The sequence below is a fragment of the Chiloscyllium plagiosum genome, unplaced genomic scaffold (genome assembly GCF_037043375.1).
Source record: "Chiloscyllium plagiosum isolate Xiang-an unplaced genomic scaffold, Cpla_swu_hap1 HiC_scaffold_4, whole genome shotgun sequence".
Taxonomy (NCBI): domain Eukaryota; kingdom Metazoa; phylum Chordata; class Chondrichthyes; order Orectolobiformes; family Hemiscylliidae; genus Chiloscyllium; species Chiloscyllium plagiosum.
The window spans coordinates 62996884-63005637 of NW_028270142.1; positions in this window are offsets into that span (position 1 = coordinate 62996884).

Consider the following 8754-nt stretch of genomic DNA (forward strand, 5'->3'; position numbering starts at 1 on the left):
TGCCCTCCTTTATGCCTCACTTGAGCCTGTGTCCATCATACTTCCAGCAGTTCATTCTATATTCTAGGTACTCACAATGTGAAAAAGCTTTTGCTTGCCTCACATTTGCTTCTTTTGAACAACACTTTACAACTGTGGCCTCATATTCTTAATCCGTGTACAAGTGTGAAGTTCCCCCTCTGCACTCAGTGCAGGCCTCTCAATTTTGAAAACTTCTGTCAAATCCATTGTCTCCAAGGAAGATAGTCCCAAATTTACCACGTTTTCTTCATAACTGAGGTGTCTGAAACCATTCTCATGAACCTCTTCTGTATTCTTTTTAACGCATTCACATTTCCAACATAGTATGGTGCCCAGACAGAATATATTACTCCAACGGAGGCCTAAGCAATGTCTCATAATAAAATCATCATACCCCCGCTCTTAGAGTCTATGCTTTTATTTATGAAGCTTAGAATATTGCATATTTTATTGACAGCTCACACCGCACATCTACTATCCTTAATGACTTATGTATATATACAGTCAGGTGTCTCTGCCCCTTTAGAATAGTACACTTAATTTTATTCTGTCTCCCCAACTTCTTCATACTAACGTGAATCACCACTCCGTGATGAATTTCATTTGCCATCTTCCTCCTCACTGCACCAACGTGTCAATGTCTTTTCAAAGTTCTGAAGTAACCAGTGGCATTTGTAAATCACAAACGTTTCCATTCCTTGGAAGAGTGTGACTGGTCTGTGAATATCAGCACAGGCTCATTGAATTTAATAATGTGTGCTATCAGATACATCATGTAACAGACACCAAGAGCCTTATCCTCTGTTCTGCAACCTTGTCCATTTTTCTGTTGGTGTGCCTTTTTTGCTGGGCATGATCCCATGAAAGGGATTGGAAGTGCCTCCTATTGGCCCAGCAAGTTCGTGGGTAATATTTATGGAGTTTATTTCCCTGATTCTGTGTGCATTATAATTTCTGAAGCATAGATCCTTTTCAGCCCACGAGGAATTGGACCCAATGATGATGTTCTGGCCCCATGATTCATTCTACACGGAACTATTACTTGATTTTCTGCAGGTTGAGTGTGATCTCTCCAGCTTGTCTTTGGGAATAGTTGTGTGAATGGGGGATGGAGGTGCTGACTGTTGCATGAACATCCATCCAACGGCATCAGTGGTTTTCAGTAATATTGCATTTTAAAACTGCAGTGATTGGAATGAGGTCAGCCAGGTGGTCCTTATAAAAAATGAGTTTCCTGATTGGGGCTGTCAAATCTGGTCAAATCAGGGAATCCTGGCTGATAAATATAAACAGGAGTGTCTGGGGTTCTGCTCACTCTCAGAGCCAGCTCTGTGCTAACTGGGTCAGTGTCATGTACTATGCAGATACAAATAAAGTGTGACTTGGTGACAGGATATCAGCCTTCACAGAGTTATTTTACAAACTATACCACGTGGTCCAATGGAACAGTCAAAGGAAGGTTTAACAAAAGGGAGACCTGGGAGCACGATGATAATGTCCATACCTCTGGGCCTGAAGTTCTCATTTCAACTCCCATTTTAAGATTGACGATTTTCCAAAACATTGCCAAATAGGTTGATTATCAATTTTTCTGATGCGCCCATGACAGGTGATGAGAGCAGGAGAGTCTCCTGGTTAACCAAAACTATGTGCATTAAAAGATTCCACATGGGGATTCTTGCCATGAGAATGTGACCCTCAGTCTGAGATACTTAAACACAAACACACACACAATAAAATGCAGGACTTTCAACCATCTGTAGATTGTGAAGAAGGGACTTTTGAATTTAAGTTATCATAATGCATGAGATTGGATCATCCTTGGAATATTGTCCACAGGCACCAATTTCCTGCCCTGTCTCACATTGATGCCTTTGATTTAAATCAGATTTGAAACATTCCTCAGGGATACAGTACAGCCTTTCATTTTCCTACATTGGTAGACAATCTTAAACAACAATAGTGATATTCAGTTCTTGGAATCTAAGAATGATTTCGCAGTTTAGCAGTAGCATCAACAACTATTAATACAAAGCGTACAGCTGTCAAAGATTAAAATCAGCCCATTGTTTTTTTGTTAACTTGTGGGTGCACATCCTGAGTAAAGCTCACCCACACAGGCTGTTAACATGCAAATACTGTGCTGTCGTGCAAAGGTGTAAACCATATTTGCCAGTATAATAAACATTTAGAACAGGAACAGTCCTTCCTTAGCTAATCTAGCCTATCTCATAGTTGGACAAAGCCTGGAGTTTGTCACAAGGAGTACAGCTAAGAAATGAGACAAAACCAGAGAAATGAACTATAAATGGATTACTACCCACTTTACCATTGAGATATTCAACCATTTGTAATTTGGTACAATGCATACTGTAGTTTCCATGAATTGTGTAGTTGAGGAAGAATACACTTTCCTGTTTTTGGCTATGTACAATTAGCTAATTGTCAATGCTTGGTTATGTTACCACTGAGGCTTTTGTGATGATAGATAGTTTGGTCTCTTTCACTTTCACATGCCTAGACCTTTTTAAAAGTAAAATTATTTGGCCATCTGTCTCATGAAATAAGGGCTTTAGTGACAATAAAATGAAATGCGTGTTCCTGCATATTGCAATACAGACAATCCTTGAGTTGTGAGCTGGCCCTGTCCTGATTTCTGTTCACAATTCAATTTGTGTGCAACTAAGGACACAATGCAGGCCAATATAAAGGAGCCATTCATAAGTGCAGGAAATGTTTGTATGTTAGGTCTGTAAAATTACACTCCCATATGAAATTGTGCTCTTATGTACGAAGATTCATAAGTTGGATGTTCATAAATTGGGATCCCCTGTACAAGTGAGGGGGACAGGGGTAGACAGCCATTTCCTGGGAAATTTCAAGAGAAGCCGCAGCTGCAGCAAGTTAAAGCCTAACTAAATTCATTTTTAAAAATTTAATTGGACATGGCCTTTGTTGGTCAGGTCAGTATTTATTGCCCATTCATAATTGCCCATTCATAATTTGATGAGCTGTGTCTTGAACCGTCCCAGATCTTGGAGTGTCGGGGACACCCACAGTGCTGTTAGAAAGGATTTACCAGGCTTTTGACTGTTATGGTCCAGACAGGCCCCCTCAAAATATATTAGAAACGTAGCCTGGGCCCTAACTTTTGCATATATTAAAGGTAAATGTCAGGTGCTCTGTTTCAGATGTAATTTGATTGGTCAAACTACTCAACATTATGCAAAACACAATTTATTCAAACACGATAGTTAAAATACAACAAACAAATTTGGAATAACTGAATTCTATTGGAAAACTTAACAGAATAATAGATACAATAACTGTTACTAATTAACTGCTCCAATACAGTAAACCCATTAGCACACTGTTGACAAAAAGGCAAATTCAGAAAACAGATTGTCTCACATGCAGTTCACCAATCCAGAAAGATGGAACATCAAAAAGACAATGCTGAGAGAGATTCACCACCTTCCAATTCTGCTGACACCCCAGCAACAACTGCCGAAAGCTAACTAAAACTACTGGATCTGTGAGAGCTTGACCACACCTACTCAGACTACTTCTATTCTTCCAAAGATTAAAGAAAAAACTCCCAAGGTCTCACAAGTTTTTACCTTCTCATAGATTACGCAGCGCCTGTCCCCCAATCTCTCTCTAAAACAAACCAGGACAAAACACACCTCTTAAAGCCACAGTATTGTCACACCACCCCCCTTTAAAAAATGAACCATCAATATACAAAGAAGGCTTCATTTAAAAAGAAACCCTTAGCTTATGCTATTCATGCAATACGATACGTGTATATTGCATTGACTCCAAGCATGGAAACATGCACTACTACAGTTTTGTTGAGTCCGTTTATTTTTCTGCCACTAAATGCCTGCCTTCTTTTAGCGCAGTTGATAAGATATGTCAGCAATTATGTTCTCTCATTGTGCTAGATGTATAATTTTCAAATTGAACTGCTGCAATAATAAGCTCCATCTAAACAGTCTGAAAATTTTGTTCTTAAATTTCTCCAAAGCTTTAATGCGTTATGATCATTATATACAATTGTCTCAGACACACTACTGGCAATATAAGTATTGAAATTTTGTAATGCCAACGTCAAGCTCAAGGTTTCCTTCTCAATCATGGAATATTTCCACTGGCGATTATTCAATTTTCTGGAAAAAATATGCACTCGGTCTTTCTGTCTTCTCGTCGTCTTCTTTCAAGAGAATAGTACGGATACCCTCATCAACAATTAGATAGCCATCTTGAATGGTTTTGCTTAATTAGGTGTGGTTAATACTAGGGCAGTGCCTTCTGACTGTCTGCTGACCACTGAAACTTTCTGCATCTCTTCAATAAGTCAGTTGGTGGAGCAGTCACACCGCAACTATTTGGTCAGAACTTCCAATAAAAACTACGTAATTCCAGGATTTGTAGTACTGCCTTTTTTATCGATGGTAATCCGAAACTCCCCAATAACCTTTGTTTTCACATCTGGCATGGCCATCTGTCCATGTCCCATGACGTGTTCCAGGAGTGTGATTTGGTCTTTTGCAAACTCACTCTTAGCCAGGTTTATCATCAAGCCCACCTCCTGAAGTTGACCAAACAATTCTGTTAGATGCTGCAAATGCTCCTTCCATGTGTGACTAAAAATCACCAGGTCATCAATGTAAACTACACAATTGGGTAATCTAGAAATGATTTTATCGATTAGTCTTTGAAATGTGGCTGGTGCATTTATCATACCAAACGGATTGACTTTAAATTGATATCATCCATTCGTTATCACGAAAGCTGAAATTGTCTTCGCTCTTTCAGATTAAGGTATCTGCCAGTATTGTCTAAGTAATTCCAAACTGAAATATAAGTTCTTGTCTCACCTTCTCAATACAGTCTTCCAAATGTGGAACAGGATATGAATCATACTTTATAATTGCACTGATTATGTGCTAGTCCACACATAATCATTGGGTACCGTCTGCTTTTGGCATCATTACTATGGGTCAGCCCCAGTCACTGGAATTCACTTCGATTGTGTTGGCTTTGAGCATATATTCAATCTCTTTTTGAACATGTGCCAATTTTACAGGGTTATGTTTATAAGGATGCTGCTTAATTGGAACAGCATTTCCTACATCTACATCATGCTTAATTAGATTAATAATTTCCAGTTTATTCACACATATCTCCCCATGTGATTGTAATAACCCTATCAGTTCATTTCCATCTTCCTCTAGAACTTAACTGAATAATTTATCCCAACTGCTGAGAACTGCCTCATAATTCAATTTAATTCACGGAATATCCAGTTCAGAATCATCTAAATTTGGTTTTTCACTCTGTGTTGCAACAAGTAACACATTCTCTTTTTGATCTCCTTCCCTGTCAAAATACCCTTCACAAGACATACTCTGGGATTTATTTCTATCTGGTGTTCCTATCAAATAATTCACCTCACTGAATCTCCTTTTGATTTGATAAGGCCCACTGAACCTTACTTTTGAAGATTCACCTACCACAGGAAGCAACACCAACATTTTACATACACTAGCAAACTCTTGTTTGCTTCCTGTTTCATCCTACCTTTAAATGCTGTCTAGCTAACTCACCTGCTCTTTTTAATCTTTCCCTAAAATTTGACATGTGTGACCTCTAAATTCTGATTCACCAATTTTTCCTGAATTAATTTCAGTGGTCCTTTCACCTCGTGCCCAAAAACTAGTTCTAATGGACTGAATTTAGTAGATTCATTTGGTGCATCTGTAATTGGAAAAAGTAACAATGGAATTCCATTATCCTAATCCTCTGGATAGTCTTACTACAAGCCTGCAATATTGTCTTTAAAGTTTAATGTTACTGTTCTAATGCTCCCTGCTATTCTGGATGGCACTCAATGAATTTGAGTTGTTTTATTCCAAAGCTATCCATAAATTTCTTAAATAATTTTGATTTAAAATTTGTATTTTGATCTGATTGCATTTCTGCAGGTAGTCTGTATCTAATAAATAATTCTAGAAACTCTTTTACAATCCTTTTAAGATAGGTAGAGGGACAGATAGTATTGAGGTGGTGGGGAGGCTGCAGAATGATTTGGGCAAGTTCGGAGAGTGGGCAAAGAAGTGGCACATGGAGTACAATGTGGGAAAATGTGAGGTCATGCGCTTTGGTAGAAAGAATAGAGGCATGGACTATTTTCTAGATGGAGAAAAAATTCAGAAGTCTGAAGTGCAACGAGACTTGGGAGTTCTAGTGCAGGATTCTCTCAAGGTAAACTTGCAGGTTGAGTCAGTAGTTAGGAAGGCAAATGCAATTATGGCAATTACTTTGAGAGGACTTGAAGGGATATACTTCTGAGCTCTATACGGTTCTGGTCAGACCACATTTAGTATATTGTGCACAGTTTTGGGCCCCAAGAAAGTAGTACTGGCTCTGGAGCATGTTCAGTGGAGGTTCATGAGTGGTCCCAGGAATGAACAGCTTAATGTATGAGAAATGTTTGAGGACTCTGCATTTATACTCTAAGGAGTTTAGAAGGGTGAGGGTGCATCTAATCTGAACATACAGAATGCTGAATGGCCTGGACTGAGTAGATGTTGGGAAGATATTTCCATTGATATGAGATACTAGGAGCCTAGGGCATAGCCTTAGAGTAAATGGAAGACCTTTTACAATGGAGATACGGAGGAACTTCTTCAGCCAGAGAGTGGTGAAACTATGGAATTCACTGCCACAGAAAGCTGTGCAGGCCAGGTCATTGAGTACATTTCAGACTGTGATAGGTTCTTGAGTATCAATGGGTTCAAGGGTTATAGGGAGAAAGTGGGAGAATGGAGTTGAAAAACTTATCAGCCATGATTAAATGGCAGAGCAGACTCAATAGGCTGAATGGCCTAATTTCTGCTCCTACTTCTAATAGTCTTATGATACCGTGGAATCGAATGGTCTCTGGAAATCCAGTAGACACATCCATTATGGTCAACATTGATTCCCTCATTTTGTTTCAGGTAAGAGACCTACGCAATCGATCAAGACACTTGTAAAAGGTTCCTCAGATGCAGGAATGGGTATTAAAAGTGTTGGTTTTATCGCTGCCTAAGGTTTTCCAATGACTATACATGTATGACTTGTCCAACAAAATTCATCCTTCTGCAGTCCAGGCCAATGAAAATGATTTTGCAGTTTGGCTTGAGTTTTCCTTCCTCCCAAATGGCCTTCTATTGGTAATACATGTGCAATCTACAGCACCTCCTTTCTATAACCACTGATAATACGGATGGCGGCATGGTGGCACAGTGGTTAGCACTGCTGCCTCACAGCGCCAGAGACTCGGGTTCAATTGCCGCCTCAGGCGACTGTCTGTGTGGAGTTTGCACATTCTCCCTGTGTCTGCGTGGGTTTCCTCCGGGTGCTCCAGTTTCCTCCCACAGTCCAAAAATGTGCAGGTTAGGTGAATTGGCAATACTAAATTGCTCGTAGTGTTAGGTGAAGGGGTTAATGTAGGGGAATGGGTCTGCGTGGGTTGCGCTTCGGCGGGTCGGTGTGGACTTGTTGGGCTGAAGGGCCTGTTTCCACACTGCAAGTAATCTAATCTAATCTAATCTAATACAACTTGATGAGCTTCTGCCCATTTCTCATCTAGCTAAGCATGTGATGGTCTCCATTTTCTCATCAAGACTTCGTTGTTAAGATAGTAACATTCTGGGATACACTTAGATTCTTCTTCTGCGTATGCTTTTTGATATAATTGCTTTAGATTTTCATCTTCCTCTTGTAATTCAGTTAATTTCTCTGAACTAAAAATATCAACCCTGTCCTCCACCTGTTCTTGTTTGTTCTTAACCATTTGATTAAACATGATCTCTGCTGACTTCCATATCTTTATTCTTTGATTTCTCCTCCTGCTTCAACCTGTGGCTTTATGACCTTGTTACCACAGAGTCAGGAAATATCGTAAGATATACTTCCTTTAATACCTCAGCTGCCTGATTCTCCACTGGCTTTTCAACCACAACAGACATCACTCCCACCTGTGATCCAGCTATACCTTTAGCAAGGAGAAACTGGATACCTGGAATCAAGAATTTCTCTATTAGTCCGACCACCATTCATCATTTTTCAACGGACTCTCAAACCTCACTTTACATAATGGAACACTGCTCCTCTTTATGAATTCCACATATTACCACCTTTTAGATTAGATTAGATTAGATTACTTACAGTGTGGAAACAGGCCCTTCGGCCCAACAAGTCCACACCGACCCGCCGAAGCGCAACCCACCCATACCCCTACCTTTATCCCTTTAACCTATCACTACGGGCAATTTAGCATGGCCAATTCACCTGACCCGCACATCTTTGGATTGTGGGAGGAAACCGGAGCACCCGGAGGAAACCCACGCAGACACGGGGAGAATGTGCAAACTCCACACAGTCAGTCGCCTGAGTCGGGAATTGAACCCGGGTCTACAGGCGCTGTGAGGCAGCAGTGCTAACCACTGGGCCACCGTGCCGCCCACACGGTGGCAATACTCCTGCCAATACTCCTCCTGAAATACATATCTCGTCATTTTTCAATATCAAAGCTTGACATGCTATTGTATTTCTTAAAATTTTAATTTTTTTACCTGCTCCTCCTGGCACACATGAGTAAATGTTAGCAAGTAAATTCTTTAAAGAGATCCTGCACTACTTTCTCAACCAACCCCCAACCAGGTCCCACATGCGGGTGCA